Genomic DNA, 19,355 nt, shown 5'->3' with positions numbered 1-19,355 from the left:
CTTTACCAAAAGCTGGACGAGTAAAATATTGCTGTCTTGGGAACCAGCAGCACCAGACAGCTGAGATAAGTGTTCAACTCTGAACCATCTGGCAACAAAGAACAGTAGTAACTTAAGTCATCAAGATTCTTCCCTGTTGACAAGTGGAAATCAGATATATATTATGTTTAGAAAGAATAAACTCTCTGAAGTTTTTAGACAACTGCAGGGGAGGGGAAAATGCCTGTATTTTAGACAACATATGGGAAGGGATGACATTCATCTCTCTGCTTAATACAGCATCTAGGGACTTGGGTTGGTTTTGATCTAAATTAGAGAAATAAGAAATGGACTACATTTTCACTCATAAGTGTTAAGAAGCAAATCATACCAGTTGCATGATAATGTGTGTAAATATCTAGCACAGTGTCTGGCTCATTGCAATTAATCTATAATACATGGTACTCAACTGTTATTCTTTTAGAGGGAGAAAGATGTAAAAGTGGTTAAAAGGTTTTTAGTCTGAACATTAGGGAGAATGATAACCAACAGGAAGAAGGAGGGAAGATCTGAGTTTGGAAAATATTTGTCTTTAGGCATGCTGATTTTACACTGAAGAAAGATATCCAAATAGAAACATTTGCTTGCTTAGAATACATATCCTATCATTTTTGCTTATCCTTCTTCTACCGCCTTCCAGCTCCCATTTCTATCATACCTTTAACCCTTTGCAATTATTCTTTTCTTCGATCCTTCAGTACTTCTATATTTCTACAATTACATTGTTTTATATATTATAATTATTTCTCTACACATTTGTCAACAAGAGTGTGTTACTTTAGGGAAAGGAGAAACTAAAGTCAGGTAGATTTTTGTTTGTCCCATAGGATTGGGCCCACAATGAGTACTTAGTAAATCTATAAGCATCATCAAGGGAAAGACCCAGACCTCTTTATGAACATAAATAAGATCACTTAAATAATACCATCTGCAGAATAAACAAAAGGAACCCAGGATTCTGTGTGATCTGGCAAAATCCCTGATCCTCCCTCCCCCCTTGCTCAACTTGTACAGCTTTACTAATTGCCTTCAGACTCTCTTAATACCTTTTATGCCCAGTTAACTCCAAAAAGTTCAGGGCTCCCAGGTCATTCCTCAATGCCCAGATTCTAATGCCTATGTGTCAATACAAGCAATGAGACAAATACTCCACCTATCTCAATACTACTTATTCCATCTCCTTGCTTTATTTTCTTCCATAGCATTTACTACCATCTGATTGTGGTACAGTACCCAGCTTATGGTATGGCTCAAAAGATACTTGCACAATAAGTAAAAATGAATACATATCTCATTTTTTAATGCAGTCAACAAATATTGAGTGCCTATAATATATTTGAAGGACACATTTGTAAACAAGAATGGCATGACTTGTATCTTAATTTAGATTCTACAATAAGAGAAAATATTAAACCCTATATAATTATGCATAACAATGATAAATGTTGTCAAGTAAAGGGTAGGATTTATAATAGGGAGACCTGACCTGAGAAAACAGTAAGGAAGAGTCCAAGCCAGACACTGAGGAAATACATTTAAGCAAAGACTGAAGAATAAATAGAAATTAGGTGAACAATGAAAGGTGAAAATTTTCAGACACAAAGAATGTGTCAAGACCCTAAAAAGCGGGGCTGGGGAGATAGCTCAGTCGGTAGAGTGCTTGCCTTGCATGCATAAGGCCCTGGGTTCAGCACTGCAAGAAAAAAAAAGACCCTAAAAAGCAACATAGATTTTGTTTAGCAGCTTTATTGAGAAAAACTGATATGCAATAAATTGTAACAATTTAAAGTGTACGACTTGTTAAATTTTGATTTGTGTTAAGTTGGATATAAGTTTAGACATACATATATGAAATCATCACCACAATCAAGAGAATCAATGTTATCTGTCTCCATCTTGGCATATAATTTGATTTCTTCTTGTTTTTGTTTTGATTTAGTGTGTGTGTGTAAATGTACAATAAACCAAGGGACACTCTACCAGCCCTTTTAATTTTTTGAGACAGGATCTTGCTTAGCTTCCCAAGCTAGCCTCAAACTTGTTATCTTCCTGCCTCAGCCTCCTGCGTAGCAGGGATTACAACTGTGTGCCACTACACCCAGTAATGTGGAATTTTTATTTATTCAGTGAAGATTTATTGGTACCTACCATGTACATATTGAGTATATATTGGCATATGATCCCTGTCCTTTTATACTTCAATTGGTATCTAATTCAAGGAAGTAAAAGAAGGACTGGGTAACTATGTCTGGGGAGGTAGTATCCTGCAGAACCTTGCACACCATATTTTGATTTTTATAAAGAGTCACAGAAAATAATCAGGTCAAGTCATGCTTCACTTGAACAGTTAGCCTTAGAAGGTTTTAAGTAAGGATATGACGTGATTATATTTGTATTTTCAGAAAAATCATACTGACAGAAAGGTGAAGAACAGACAACACAAAGTCAAGAGTGGTTTCTGAGTGAATCAGTTATGAAAGTGCAATAATCCTGGCAAGAGATGATGGTCATTTGGCAAAGGGTTGTTGGTGGCAGAGAGCATACGTTTTACAATGATTCAAGAGATAATTAAGAAGCAGAACCAAAAGGACTTAGTGATGGGTTAGATATAATTAGGCTAACCTTGCAGTTGTGATCCTCCTGTCTCAGACTCCCAAATCTATGGATTATGGGTGTGTGCCATCACACCTGGATGATTCTTAGTTTTCTTACTAAACAATTATTTGAATGTGATGTCATTCCCAATAAAGACGACTTTAGAGGAAAAAAGACTGGTGGAAAAGATGAGTTCAGTCTTAGATATAACAAGTTTGATGGGTTCAAAAGATATCCAGAAGTTAGTTAATTATACAAGGTTGGAGAGACTAGGAACAAGAAGCAAAGGTGTTGAGAAAGGCTAATTAAGCAAATAAAAGAAATACTAGGTAACCAAACTGGAAAGAAGTAAAACTACTATCACTATTCACAGATGACATGATCTTGTATATACAGAAAATCCTAAGGAATCTAAACAAAACTATAAGAGGTAATTAAATGTTCCGCAAGTTTACAAGGTTCAATATTCAAAAATCAGTTGTACTTATACATCTAATGATTGATACAAAAATGTAAATAAGATAACAAGTTATAGAATTTTATCATTACTCCAGAAATATCCCTCATGTCCTTACCAGTTAAATAATCTCCAGAGACAACCATTGTTTTTTTAAACTACTGATTAAAATTTTATTTTAGAACTCTGTATAATAAATTATTAAATATATACTCTTTTGAGTAGAGATTTTTCCATTCAGCATTTTTTCAAGATATATTAATGTTGTATACATCTGTAGTTGTAGTTTGTTCCTTTTAATTAATGAACAGTAATAGTTCATTATATGAACATACTGGTTTATTTAACTATTCTCTTGTTCAAGTACAACTAGGCTGTTCCAATTTGGAGATCGTATGAGCAAAGTTACTATGAACAATCTTGTACAATGGTTTTTGTTGATACTGTTGAAATGTACTTTATTTAACTTGGGTAAATATTTAGAAGTAAAATTCCTGGGTCATAAAATAAGTATATGAGCTGGGCACAGTGGTGCACACCTGTAATCCCAGCAGCTTGGGAGGCTGAGGCAGGAGGATCTCAAGTTCAAAGTCAACCTCAGCAATGGCGAGGGTGGTTTTGAACTCAGTGAGACCCTGTCTCTAAATAAAATACAAAATAGGGCTGAGGATGTGGTGCAGTGGTTGAGAACCCCTAAGTTCAATCCCCAGTACCTCTCCCAAAATAAAATAAGCATTATGTCCAGATCATTTTCCAAAGAAGTTAAATTATTTTATATTCCTAATAATAATAATATATATCTGAGACTTTATTTTTTATTTATTAATTTTTGGTGGTGGTACTGGGAAATGAACCATGACTTCACGCATGGTAGGCAGCAAGCACTCTATCACTGAGAACATTCTCACATCCTTAATAATATTTGGCTTTTTAATTTTAGTCAGTCCAGTGGGAATGCTGGTTTCAATTTACACTTCTCTACTGATTAAAGAAGTTGAAAGCTATTTCATGTGTTTATTAGCAATTTGTGTTTGTGTTTAATTATTTGTAGTGCTAGAAATTGAGCCAGGAGCTCACATAAGCCAGGCAAATGCTCTATCACAGAGTTATACTACTAGCCACATACATAATCTTTTTTTGGGGTGGGGGGACTGAACCCAGGGGCACTGAGCTACATCCCGAGTCCTGTTTATTTTTTATTTTGAGACAGGGTTTCACTAAGTAGCTGAAGTCAGCCTTGAACTTGCAATCCTCCTGCCTCAGTATCCCAAGTTACTGGGATTAGAGGTATGTGCTACTGTACACAGCCAAGTATAAAATCTTGTGAAATGTCTGTTCACATCTTTTGTCCATATATTATTGGATCATCTTTTTCATTATTGAGTTGTAAGTATTCCTTAACTTAAATACCAATCTCTTGTCAAATATATAGCAAATATTATATTTGAAGGACAAGTATTTATTGAATGAACTACTTACAAATTTTTAAGTAATCCTACAGAACTTCTCTCTTTGAAATTAGAGACTCAGATTCAAAACTGTCAGAGTTTGAGGAAGGTATTTAACTTTCTTGGGCATTTTCTTGCTTCTATAATATAAAGACAGTACTGCTCTTCAGAAGGTTGTAATGATTTAGACAATGAATTTCAATGTATCTATCACAAAGAAGGTCCTCAATAAATGTTAGTTCTGTTCTTTTCTGAGTTTAGTTCTATGATAATATGGCAGTTTCTGCCTTAAATAGCTGAACTTCAATTCTTAAGTCTGCAACAGTATAAAATTTTAAATTTTCACAATGGTACAAAACATTGAGATAAAAGATCAAAACAATTAGGGCTCATGGGAAGAGATTAATGCCTTTTATTCTAATTCAGTAGCATATGCAAAATAAGGCTAAACCTAAACATAATCAAATCTAATGAAAATCAGTTGGAGGCAAAATTGAAAAGAAAAATGTGAAGAATTCATATTTTATTGTGCTAAGAATTATCTACTATTGCACTGGGAAATTTTTTTCCTTTTTTTATTGTAAACAAATGGGATACATGTTGTTTCTCTGTTTGTACATGGTGTAACGGCATACCATTTGTGTAATCATAAATTTACATAGGGTAATGTTGTTTGATTCTGTTATTTTTTCCCTTCCCCCCACCCCTCCCACCCCTCTTTTCCCTCTATACAGTCCTTCCTTCCTCCATTCTTGCCCCCCTCCCTAACCCTAATTCTAACCCTAACACTAACCCCTCCCACCCCCCATTATGTGTCATCATCCACTTATTAGCGATATCATTCGTCCTTTGGTTTTTTGAGATTGGCTTATCTCACTTAGCATGATATTCTCCAATTTCATCCATTTGCCTACAAATGCCATAATTTTATCATTCTTTATGGCTGAGTAGTATTCCATTGTATATATATACCACAGTTTCTTTATCCATTCATCAATTGAAGGGCATCTAGGTTGGTTCCACAATCTGGCTATTGTGAACTGAGCAGCTATGAACATTGATGTGACTGTATCTCTGTAATATGCTGATTTAAGTCCTCTGGGTATAGGCCAAGGAGTGGGATAGCTGGGTCAAATGGTGGTTCCATTCCAAGTTTTCTAAGGAGTCTCCACACTGCTTTCCAGAATGGCTGCACTAATTTGCAGCCCCACCAGCAATGTATGAGTTGCACTGGGAAATTTTTAGTGACTTGTTATTGCGCAAACAATTGTACTAAATCCTACATATTCTAGATTAGTTGTATTTCATCTCTTACATGAGAGATTCACATAAAAAATATTTTAATCCACTGGTACATGGGGATGCACACATATAATCCCAGCAACTCTGGAAGCAGAGGCAGGAGAATCACAAGTTTGAGACCAGCCTGACAACATAGCAAGACCCTATCTCAAAATAAAGATTTTAAAAAGGGCTGGAAATGTATGCTCAGTGTGCATCTGTAAGGGCCTGTGTTCAATTCCTGGTACTGTGCAAAAAAAAAAAAAAATAGGCAGGGAGTATATAGCTCAGTAATAAAAGCACCCCTGGCTTAAATCACCAGTACAACAAAAATAATAATAAATTTAACACAACAGCATGTTTATGGTGACAACTTCAGCTTGTTAAGTAATATTTTAAGTAAGTTATACTAATAAACAGTATAAAACTAGTATAAGTTATAGTAACAACTATAAGCTAAACAGTACAAAGCTTTTTTATTGTTTTTTGTTCCTATGTTTGTTGTTGTTATAAAAAATTTCAGGTTCTGCTGAGCATGGTAGCATATGCCTACATTCTAAGGAACATGGAAGGCTGAGGCAGGAGGACACAATTTCAAGGCCAGCTTCAGTGATTTAGTGAGATACTACCTCAAAATTCAAAAATAAAAAATAAAAATTAAAAGTCTAGGGGTGTAGCTCAGTGGTAAAGCAGTCCTGGATTCAATTCCAAGTACTACCACCAAAAAAAAAAAAAAAAAAAAAAAAAAAAAAAATCCAAATTCTGTCCTCTTAAGTAGTCAAGTTAATTCTCCTAGATGTCAACTCTTTCATTTGTAAAGTGGAGATATTATTGATTGTATATCACTCCACTGTAGCTCAAATGAGATAAGCTTATAAAGTCCATATTTAGCATATAGTAAGTGCCTACTAAATATTAATTATTTATTATTGTTCTTAAAGCATGTTAATCAAGATTTTTTAAGATTTTTAGTGACTAGTTATGGCTTCCCATTTTCTAATCTGGAGAAGCAATTGAGATATGATTACTATTCATTTTTTAAACTAACTGGAAATCATTGATAGAGATCCTTCAGATCTAGCTTAAATGTCATTTTTTAAATTATTTTTATTGTAAACAAAAGGGATACATCTTGTTTCTCTGTACATGAAGTAGAGGCATACCATTTGTGTAATCATACATTTACCTAGGGTAATAGTTTTTTATTTATTCTGTTATTTTTTCTCCCCCGCCAATGTCATTTTCTTGAAGAGATTTACTCTTCATATAAATTTTAATTTCTAATACAGTAAATATCAATAGATATGAGTTATATAAGCAGATGTTCCTTGGGGGTCCTCAGTAATTTTTAACAATGCAAAGGGGTTCTGAGATCAAAAATTTGAGACTGATATAAAGCACTGATTTGAAAATATGTACTCTCTGCATTTAAAGCATATTATGGTCCCTCGAACTTCAGGATGGCTTATTCTCTCTTTTTGCTTTTGTTTTATTTTGTTTGCCTGCATTTAATTTGAGAGGTAATTAAGAATTGTGGGCTGTGGGGGCATAGCTCAGTGGTAGAGTACTTGCCTAACATGTACAAGGTCCAGTACTGGGAGGAAAAAATAACTGTGCACATTCCCTTTTCCCTATTATAGTTAAACAGTTAAGACTGCAAACACCATGATACCAGATATTCTTTCTTTTTACTATGAACTAGAATCCCATCAACTCAATGAGGATTCCACTAGTTACCTTATGCCTACACGAACTTAAGAATTTACAAATAAATTTTCTGGTACTATGATTACTAATAAAAACATTTTATTTGTAGGACTTCAATTTTTCTATTAAGTAAATATGCAGTGCTCCACTAAAGGGAAAAGTATTGGGAAGTATTGCCCTGATATTAGCTCATCGATCCATCTCCTACTCCCATTTTTACCTATTGCTACTACCTTTGCTTACCTATTTCACCATAACTGTCACAAATTTTATGCCAAATCTTTCTGCAAAAAAAGTGGGATGTGAACCATTATATGAAGCTTTTTAAAAAATTTGCGTCTGCATTACTCAAAAAATCATTTACTACTAAACTATCTATGATGCATGATTAGGATTCACAAGAGACAGAGTTGCCAAGAAGATCCTGCACTTTTAACATTGGTTTCATTATCAGCTGTCCTCAGCACCACTCATGTAAGACAAGTTTACTGTTAGTATTGCAGTGCTCTCTTAGCAAAGCACGAAAATCACTTACTGAAACCTATAAGAGGAATAGAAGATGCAACTCACTAGCAGAGTGCTTGCCTAACATGCACAAGATCCTGGAGTCAATCCCCAGCAATGCAAAAACAAAACAAAAACTATAATATGCACGTAAACATTATCGGTTAAGAAATATCTTCCTGATTTTTAAAAAATCTCTCTATAGTAACATTATGCCTCCAAGCTGGTAAAATATTAAAACTGAGCAACATTTGTGTGTGCATATGAATGTGTGTGTGTGTAAATGGCTATTTTATTTCATTTTAAAGGTAAATATTTTACAAAAGCATTTTAAAGGTTACCAAGTAACATATTATATGAGCCTATTTATATAACACTATATGCATATAACACTGCACCTATATCCCAATAAAGATGAAATCTGCAAACAATGTCAAGATTTTAACTTTTTCCTCTGAACTTTTTTATAGTTATAATTTTAAAATGCGTAATTTTTTTAAAAAATAAAGCTATTTTAAGAAATAATTCTATTTTAATCCATAAAAGTCAGAAAATTAATCATAGTCCCCCCATCTCACTCAAAAACCAAGTAAATCACATTTGAGAAGTAAATACTAAGATCCTAAGAACAAGCATCTAAGTAAATTAGAGAGCAGTTTTAATTTTAGAAAGGAATGTTATTCACTCAACAAAAAAGGACCCTGAAATGACTTCTTATAAAATTTAAAATGAATGGAGAACCACCAATAATCAGCACAGTACTGAATTTACATTCTTTCACACGATTATTGAAAAATAATTACATTTATCTTACAATACAGAATTTTTTTAATTTTAGAAATCACATGTATTTCTCATTATCTACTTTAGAAGATGCACTTTTAGAGGGGAAAAAAAAGATACATTTAACAGTATAGAACTTGGAAATTTCAGCATAAGGATTTATTCAATTAACTATGTTGTCACTTACTGAAAAATTCTGCCACTGTGACGACTACGCTGTTTGGCTTCCAGATTAGCCCATGTTCCTGCCTGTACATTTTCAGTTCCCTAAAATTAAATTTTCTTTAAAGAGTTAATAAAAGGCCAAATACATTCTTCTGTTGTCTTTTCAACAAGCTTTAGCACTATACCACAGCAACTAAGAACCCCCCTCAATTAATATGACATCTAAAAAAATTAGTGTATGGTATTTCTTTGTTATAAGGTCAGAAATGCAAATTGGATTTGAGTCACCTACAATAGCATGTATCCAACAAAAATTAAAACAGATATTGGGCACGGTAATTCCAAGATGGCACCTGGCTTGGTTCCCTGCAGACGATTGGTTTCCTAAGGGTAAAGAAGCCATCTGTTTTGTCATTGGACTGGCAGTATGCCAAATATGAGTTACATAAAAATTGTTCACCAAGACTGCTGAAGTCAATTTTGGATGAGTGTAAACAGTGATCTTCCAGAATATAGCTTCAGATACTTCCACATTCTCAAACCATTCCATGGGGACAGGTGAATGGTGAACGGACTTCTCAGTTATCAACAAATGTCACAGAGCTGGAATTACACAGATGAAGCATTTCAGACAAGAGGTTTCCCTTGGAAATATGCGTTTATGGTGCCTTCACGTCCTTTCATGTTTGGTAGAGCATTTCTTTCTTTTTAACTCCAATGTATAAATGTAACACAGTGTTTTCATTAATAACAGGTAAATACTACTAAAGGTTATCTTAGCTGCTTCATGTTCTTGGCAATCATGAATGAAGAACCCATTAACACTGGTATGTAGGTTTTTGTGTGGACATTAGCTTTCAACTCCATTGGATTAACAGCTAGGAATACAATTACCGGGCCATATTAAGTGTGTGTTTTGATTTTTAAGAAGCTACTAAACTGTCTTCCAGAATGGCTGTCCATTTTTGTGATCCTACCAGCAATGGAGGAGAGTTCCTCTTATTCTTCATCCCTGCGAGCTCTTGATACTGTCAGATTTTGGATTTTGTAAATTCTTATAGGTGTGTTTAATTTGTAATTCCTTAGTGACATATAATGTTTAACATCTTTTCCTAATGTACACTTTAAAAAAAAACTTATTTCTTTCATCCAATTTTAAACAAATTTATTTAGGTAAAACTAAAACATAATAAACCACGTATTTAATGAAAAAAAAAACCCAGATATTGTCTCTGAAACCAAAGACCACTGAACCATTTCATAGTCTAGCAATCATGTGAAAACCTATTTAGCTGCAAATCTGCTATTACACTTCTTTCAGAAATATTTTGGCCTATTTTTATAATGTAGAGAGTCATATTATTATATTCTATAAATGTAAAAGAACTGCAAAAGTACAAAAGATAATTAAGGATAATTATAATGCTGGATATGGTGGCACATGCCTGTAATCCCAGTGACTCAGGAGGCCGAGGTAGGAGGATCAGCAGTTTGAGGTCAGCCCTGTTTTAAAATAAAAACCAAAAAGGACTGGGGATATGGCTCAGTGGATAAGTGTCCCTGGTTTCAGTCCCTAGTACAGAGAGAAAGAGAAAGAGAGAGAGAGAGAGAGAAAGCATGATTGAAAGGACTTTATGAAAATGAACATTAACCAATAATATCAAGAAAAATTCTGAGGGAATACTATATGGAATATATCACTACAAACTTCTTTTGCTAACTATGAATAACTCAACAAATACATTTTTAAAAATTTAACCAACTTATCAGTTGGTTATTATTTTAGTAAATTATTTTAGTAAATTATTCATGCAATTCTGACTACAATTGTTTTATAACATAAAAATGTTTTTAAAAAGGAATTAAATGAGGTTACTCAAGTAACAGTTCACCTCTACTCACTCACTGTGTCAAAGAATCATAAATTCATTATATGAATTTTTAGGCCTAAACATTTTTTTTTTTCCAAAACCTCTCAAACAATGTCCAAACTAAGGGGGAAATCTATTAATAAGACCATATACATGTATGAACTCAGATATAATGTTCAAAATAAAGGAAATATGATAAATTCATGCTAGAGCCAAAATATGGCTCATGGCTTTGAAAATGAACAAATATGATTCTGGTTGCAATCCCAGAAACTTGGGAGGCTGAGGCAGGAGGACTGCCAAATTTGAAGCCAGCCTCTGAAACTTAGTGAGACTTTGTTTCAAAGTTAAAGTAAAAAAATAAATAAATAAATAAATAAATAATTTTAAGGGTTGGGATGTAGCTCACTGGTGGAGTAACCCTGGGTTCAATCCCGAGTATCAAAAACAAAACCCCCCACACACACACACACCCCGCTGGAAAAAAAAAAAAAAAAAAAAAAAAAAAGCTTAAAAATTGTTTGGGATTAGTCCCATACTTTTGTTTGAACTCTAATCATTGAGCATGGCCTAACTATAATTGATAGTTTTGCAGCAAATAAACTATACAAATAAGAAACTACTAATATCAAAACAGAACTTTACACTTTAACAAGAACTTCAGATACATAATCTTCTGCAGCTGAAAAACATCTTCCCATAAAAGGAGCTATTGAAGATTGCTACAAACCTTTCTCTTACAGCATGTCCTCATAGCCTTACCAGGACCTCTAAGATCACAGAGTTTACAACAGTTATGAAACAAACACAGGGTTAGATTATAACCATCATAGCAAATCATTCTTAAAATGAGTTTTATAAACCAGTCTTGAGTAAAACTTCCAAATGTTGTACTTCTTTTCTTCCCGTGTTAAAACTGACTGCTTTTTACCAAACTCTATAACAGAAAGTAAGCTGAGAAAATCTAAAACTTCTGTGGGACAGATCAAAAAGGCAAATAAAGATAAAAATAAATAAAATCACCCCATTTATTATAAAATTTCCCCATTTACAAAGTTGTTTGGTTTTTCTACCTATATCACGAAGTAAATTATTTGTGTTAAAATGTATAACCATCACCAACTTAAAACATCTCATACTACAGAAAAAAAGGTTAATTTTACACAAATGCTTAATAAATTCACAATATATGAACTGAATACATTGAGCTCAACTACAGAGTAATTGTTCTGATACAGTACTTGCTAGCCAGTTACAATGTCTGTGCATTAAAGATGTGATATAAGCCGAGTACCTATAATCCCAGCAGTGAAGAGGCCGAGGCAGGAGGATTTCGAGTTCAAAGCCAGCCTCAGCAAAAGGGAGGTTCTAAGCAACTCAGGGAGACACTGTCCATAAATAAAAAATAAAACAGGGCTAGGGATGTAGTTCAGTGGCTGAGTGCCCCCAAGTTCAATCCCTGGTACCCCACTCCCCCCCAAAAAAGATGTGATGTAAGAGAAAATGAGAATGATGGATGTTATTAAGATGACATACAAAACCTGTATGAAGTTTTTATTTACAACAGGAAAGGAAACAATTTCACTATATAATATTTTCCTTTTACTGATTTTTTTGCCCTTCTCAAACATTTTCCAGGACTTGAAATTGTTCATTTATTTTTCACTATTCAAAACTGAATACAGCATAATTTTTAAGACCTTAGAAAGAAGAGTCAGACTTCCTGTGAGACAGAAAGAAGGGCTTTATGTTCCCCAAGAGGTACTTTTAATTTTTTTTTCTTCCATATTTGACTGCCACGGCTGTCAACACCTCCCCCACTAAGAGATTTACTTTGGTTGTGGTACTCTGGGTCATGGCAACTACCTCGGATGACTCCACCCCTGTGCAGCCAGATAGTCCCACTCTAGACTGTGAGAATCCCTTCTCTTCCCCAAAACTAAGCAGAAAATTTGCAGTTAAGCCGCAAGATACTGTAATGTATATAAGCAGTCCTCACCTCACCTTTTTTTAAAAATATTTTTAGCTGTAGATGGGCACAATATCTTTATTTTTTTATGTGGTGCTGAGGATCGAACCCAGTGCCTCACACATGTGAAGCAAGTGCTCTACCACTGAGCTATAGCCTCAGCACTCCCCTCACCCTTACTGAAACAGTTTGTGTACTGCTTCCCCTTACACTCCCGTGTAAGTCCTAATTAAGGCCTCTTTCAGAGAGTTTTATTTAGTCTATTCATGATTCCTATCTTGAGCTGGTTGTACTGAGATGGTAACATGAAAGGCTCCTGGCACTGAAATCAGCCAGCAGTCAAGGATGGTAACACACTGAGGGGCCTAGCAGACAGAGAAATGGCAGGGAATGATGGAGAGCTGCTGGCCCTGCATGAGTAAGATTTCCAAAGAACTCTTACTGGCTTTAGCTGCTGGCTTCAGCTGCTAAGGTTAAGTGGGGAGAGCTGCTAACACTAAGAACTGAGAGTCACTGGCATTTAAAGCTCAGAGCTGCTAACACTGAAAGGAGCTGCACTTTGCCTATTTGTGATTTCTATCCAAGTTGAACAAAAGAACACACAATCAAAAGTTTGGTAACACCAGGGTTCTAACTCAAGTTCTCCCACTCAACCAGATATATGAATCTGGACAAGTTTTGTTTTTGTTGTTTTTGTTTTAATCTGGGTCTCATTTCCTCATCTGTAAAACTGGGAGAATTAACACTACATACCCCAAAGAATGAGGATTAAATAAATTAAAACTTGTTAAACAATTAGCACAGTGCCTGGCACATAGTAAATACTATGTGTTAGTCTTTAATACTGTTGTTGCCATATTTATGTAAATAAAAAGTAAATTAAACCAAAGTTTTAAGAATTAGAAAACTATAAGTTTATATAAACAAAAACAACATTCACTGTTTTAAAAAAGCCTCAAAATTTTACCTTGTAATTTAATTAACCAAATGTTTAAAATGAAATTTAAAATTATACATTTGTACTGTTAATTTAAACATGAAATTTAAAATGAACATGAAATAAAACTAAAACATTCAAAAATGAATTTTATTCAAATAACTACAGATCTGAAATGTTAGCTAAGGAAAAATTCTCTAAAATAACTCAAAGCAAACAGGTAATGGAGTAATTAATTCAAGATTGAATACCACATTTATTCAGTTTTATTTTCAATCTTAAACTTGCAGGAAAAAAAAAAAGTTGCCAAACACAGTTCCAATAATTTTTTATGTGTCATTTGGGAGTAAATTGTCAACATGCTGCTTCATCTCCCTATAGTTTCTGTATATTTCCTTCAAATGAAGATATTCTTGGGCTGGGACACAGATCAGTGATAGAGGGCTTTTCTAGCATATGCCAAGGCCCTGGGTTCAATCCCCAGCACCACAAAACAAAACAAAACAAAACAAAACAAATCCAACAAGGACATTCTCCTACATGACCAAAAAAAAAAAAAAATCAAAATCAGAAATCAACAATGAAACATATAATCCCCACAGACCATATTCAAGTTTTGTCAACTGCCCCAATAATGTCTCAAGAATGATCCATTGCAAAAGCAGTGTGGAGATTCCTTAGAAAACTTGGAATGGAAACACCATTTGACCCAGCTATCCCACTCCTCGGCCTATACCCAAAGGACTTAAAATCAGCATACTACAGACATACAGCCACATCAATGTTCATAGCTGCTCAATTCACAATAGTGGAACCAACCTAGATGTCCTTCAACTGATGAATGGATAAAGAAACTGTGGTATATATATACAATGGAATATTACTCAACTATAAAGAATAATAAAATTATGGCATTTGCAGGCAAATGGATGAAATTGGAGAATATCATGCTAATCTCAAAAATCCAAAAGGCAAATGATCTCACTGATAAGCGGATGATGACACATAATGGGGGGTGGGAGGGGGGCAAGGAGGGACTGTATAGAGGGAAAAGAGGGGTGAGAGGGGTGGGAGGGAAGGAAAAAATAGAATGAATCAAACATGATTACCCTATGTAAATGTATGATTATGCAAATGGTATGCTGTTACTCCATGTACAAACAGAAACAACATGTATCCCATTTGTTTACAATAAAAATAAATTTTAAAAAAAAGAATGATCCATTGCAAAGTCACACTGCATTTAGTTTTTATCTCTTCAGGCTCCTTTGATCTGGGATTTTATCTAGTATTTCCTTGACTTTTATGACCTCAATACTTTTAAAGACAAGAGGCCAGTTAGTTTGAAAAATGACCCCAATAGTTGTCTGTCATTTCATCATGATTAGATACAGGTTATACAACTTCAACAGAAATATCACAGTAGTGGTGCTATATTCTTACTGTATCCTATCAAATGGCATACAATTAGGATTTGGCCTATTACTAGTGAGGCTAATTTTGCTTATCTGACAATAGTGTTTACCAGGCTTTCCTATTATAACGTGTTACTCTTTTTTCCACTTATAGTTAAAATATCTCATGGAAAGCTACATTCATATTATACAAATATACACACCAAATTCTCAAACTACTCATTTTTTATAAATTTATAACACAATGATCACATGGGTTTCTCTTTTACTAATTGGGTTATATCCATTACTATCATAATTTGATGCTCAATTTGTCCCATATTTGGCCAGTGGGAACCCCCCCTCCCATAAGCTACTTTTGTGATCTTTTGACATACTGCCATTATTCCCTGCTCTCTGGCACTAGAATATATTCAAGGCTCATGTGTCAGTTTCTCTGCCTCAACTCCTAGATTCAGCCAGCTGTCCACAGAGCTCCCATTCCTTTAGTTGAGAAAAGTACTTAAAACCAAGTTCTGAACATTAGGTATGATTACTTACTGAGATAGCACTGCTCCCAGGTCCTCTCAGAGAACAAAATTTTATATATATATATATACACACACACAAAAATTATATATACACATATATATACATAAACATATACACATACATACATACATCTCACAAATTAACATAGGTATCTCCAATTACAATCCAATACCTCAAGGTTCATTCTAATTTGTCTCCCTATCTGTATTTTAGCACCCTTCTGACAGTGAGAAGCCTGGTTTTTGTTGGATTTTATTACTATTAGTTGACCAATACTAAAAAAGTAACCTATCTTCCATTGCTACCACAGCCCCCTTAAGGACACACTCACTCTCTCTCTGTTCATATACAGCCTACACCACCCACTGCTGCCACCTCCTGTCATCCCCTGCTCACCCCACTTGAATTCTACCACCCCACACCTTTATGGTCTCCCACCTCTCTATGCAAGTCATCCTCAACTCTTTCAGACTCCATGTAGATACTCTTCTTATTCCAGCTAAGCTTTAACACCTACACCAGGCCACTGTTCCAGCTGGAGTCTAATACTCTCTTGAATTCAGGTGGCTGCCATTCTCCCTTCTCCTCTGTTGCTTTTCTTTCTTGTTTTCCCAGGAATGTACTGAATTTTTCAGGAAGGGAAGTCAGAAAGAAGGGCGAATGGTTAAGGGTTCAGGGACGAAAGAGAAGAGGGAAGAGAACAGATATCATTTATGATAACTTAAAGTTGGTTTGCTACATAATGATTCCTTGTGTTCCCCAAACCTATGCAGAAAATAAGGAATAAAAAATAAAAGAAAAAATAGGGAAGAAAAAAAGAATATAAGAATATTATTCTGAAGAAAAAATATTTTCTTAAACATATTACATTCTTGTTTTTACTTATGTATCCAACCATTAAGAATTGTCATAGATTTGGGTGGGAGGGAGGCAAGAATGGAGGAAGGGGGGACTGTATAGAGGGAAAAGAGAGATGGGAGGGGTGGGGGAAGGAAAAAATAACAGAATGAATCAAACACCATTACCCTATGTAAATGTATGATTACACAAATGGTATGCCTTTATGTACAAACAGAGGAACAACATGTATCCCATTTGTTTACAATAAAAATAAATTTAAAAAAAAGAACTGTCATAGATTATAATAAGGCTCTAAACTGTGGCCTCTTTTTCCACCTGATAATTGAGGAAACACACACACACACACACACACACAACTATACACACAGGAATTTAAAGTTCCTAAGCTGTAGGAAATGTAGAGTGGCAACAGCAATACAGCAATCCCTTTGACCCTACAACCCAAACTGTAAAATCAATAATGGTTAAAATTAGAGAGGGTTATATTTCATTAGCAAAACTTCTCTTAATTATGAATCTTGTTAAGTGGGAGAGGGGAGTCTGAGGATATTCTCTCTGCCCTTCTATGAGATAATTCAGGGAGACTGAGCAGTCAGTTACTACTTGATACCAAATAGTAACCAGCTCTATAATATACCTTTATATGACCTCTATTTGTTCCCTGTCTCCGAACATTTTCTCTGACTCTTGCTTGCCTAGAGCTGCATTCCCTAATGACACAATAGCACATTTTAAAAGCATTTCCCAATTCGATGCAAGAAAAACTATTCCTTAGTTCAATGCATTCTATGGCACACAACAACACTGAGTTTTGACACCTGATAAGGATGACGGGTTCCAGATTAGAAAGGAAGATGAAATTTTACTTTATGAGAAATAAGATCAGCAAGGTTATAGGCACAAGTTCAATATACGAAAAGCAACTTAATATATCCTAGCAATAAATAATCTAAAAATGAAATTAAAAAAACTATTTCATTTACAATACCATGTTTTAATGCCCAGAACCTGACAAAAGAGACTTTACATATATGAGCAAAGTTCTTAAGATATGAAGATTATCTAGATTTTCTGAGTATTTATAAGAGGAAGTCAAGAGACAAAGTCAGAGAAAGGAAATGTGGCAATGGAAGTGAAGGTTGGAGTGATATGATATGAAAAAGGAGAAAAGGGCCATGAGCCAAAGGATGCAGGTGGCTTTTAGAATCCAAAAAAAAAAAGGCATGGAAAGAAATTCTCCCCAAGAGCCTCTAGCTGCAACCAGGCAACAAAAGAAAAATAGATTAATTGTACTTCATCAAAATAAAACATTGTGCCTCAAAAGACACTATCAAGAAAGGCAAAAATGACAATTTGCAAATCATGTATTTCATAGAGGACTCATATCCAAAATAAATAAAAGAACTCTTATAATTCAACAGTAGAAAGACAACTCAATTTAAAAAGGGGCAAAAGATCTGAATAGATGTTTCTCTGAAGAAGATACACAAATGACCAAAAGAAAAGTGCATGAATAGATGCAAAAACTCACTATTCATCAAGGAAATGGAAGTCAAAACGAATCACAATGAGAAACACTCCCCCATGCACACAGGATAGCAATAATCCAAAGCAAGTTATGAAGAAACTGGAACACTCATACATTGCTGGTGGGATTATAAAATGGTGCGGCCAACTTGTGTAAATGGTTTGGCAGTTTTCCAAAATGGTAAGCATAGTAATAATATGACCCCAAAATTCTACTCATACTACAATCATTTACTCAACAGAAATGAAAACACATATCCACATAAAAGCTTATAGATGAATGTTCATAGCACCATTATTCATAATAATTAAAAGGAAAACAATCCAGGGTTGGGTTGTGGCTCAGTGGTAAAGTACTTGCCTAGCATGTATGAGGCACTAAGTTGATTCTCAGCACCAAATATAAATAAATGAATAAAATAAAGGTCTATCAACATCTAAAAAAATATTTTTTTAAAAAAAGGAAAGCAACCCAAATATTCAACAACTAATGAATAAACAAAATGTCTTATATCCATGTAATGGAATATTATTCACCAATAAAAAAGGAACGCAGTACTGATACAGACTACAACAAAGATGAACATTGAAAACAATGCTTAAAAGATGCCAGTCACAAGACTATATACTATGATTTAATTATTTATTCATTTTTATTTTTAGTACTTAGGATTGAACATAGGGCATCTTACCACTGAGCTACATCCCAAGTTATTTTTATTTTTATTTTGAGACAAGTCTCACAAAGTTGCTGAGGTTGGACTCGAACTTGAGATTCTCCTGCCTTAGTCTCCCAAGTCACTTGGTTTTCACGTGTGTGTCACCATGCCCAGATGATTCAATTCTTATGAAATGTCTAGAACTTCATAACTCAGGTTTTAAGCAGGGGAAAATCTGTTTCTCTGTGACACAGTCTTTGCTGCTCATCCATCCCCTGCTGTTTACCCCACTTGTCCACCTCAATCACCTGCAGCCTGCCAGCATATCAACTACTTTTTGAGTGCAGATGGCTCCCTCATTGCCATTTATCATCCAGCACTTGCCTGTTTGCCTGCCTCTTGCCTGTCCATTGCCTGCCTTTCATCTACCCATCACCCACCATCCAAGGCCCACCTGCCAATCATCCACCAGCACCCTGCAGACCACCCACACACTGCCTGCTGTTGCCTAGAAGTCCACTGTCACAGTACCCACAGGTTTGGTTACATGTGGCTGCCACCATTTTGGGACAACAACCAAGACCTGCAGGACCCCTAGCCCAACTG

General features: G+C 34.9%; 1 protein-coding gene across 1 annotated transcript in view; it reads right to left on the bottom strand.

Annotated features, from left to right (window-relative positions):
• Zswim5 (zinc finger SWIM-type containing 5) overlaps positions 1-19,355 on the bottom strand; it is a 170,844-nt gene that overhangs the window by 126,512 nt on the left and 24,977 nt on the right.

This window comes from Sciurus carolinensis, chromosome 1 (genome assembly GCF_902686445.1).
Source record: "Sciurus carolinensis chromosome 1, mSciCar1.2, whole genome shotgun sequence".
NCBI classification, from domain to species: Eukaryota; Metazoa; Chordata; class Mammalia; order Rodentia; family Sciuridae; genus Sciurus; species Sciurus carolinensis.
The sequence above is the reverse complement of the archived record's forward strand: the minus strand, read 5'-3'. Positions and strand labels throughout refer to the sequence as shown.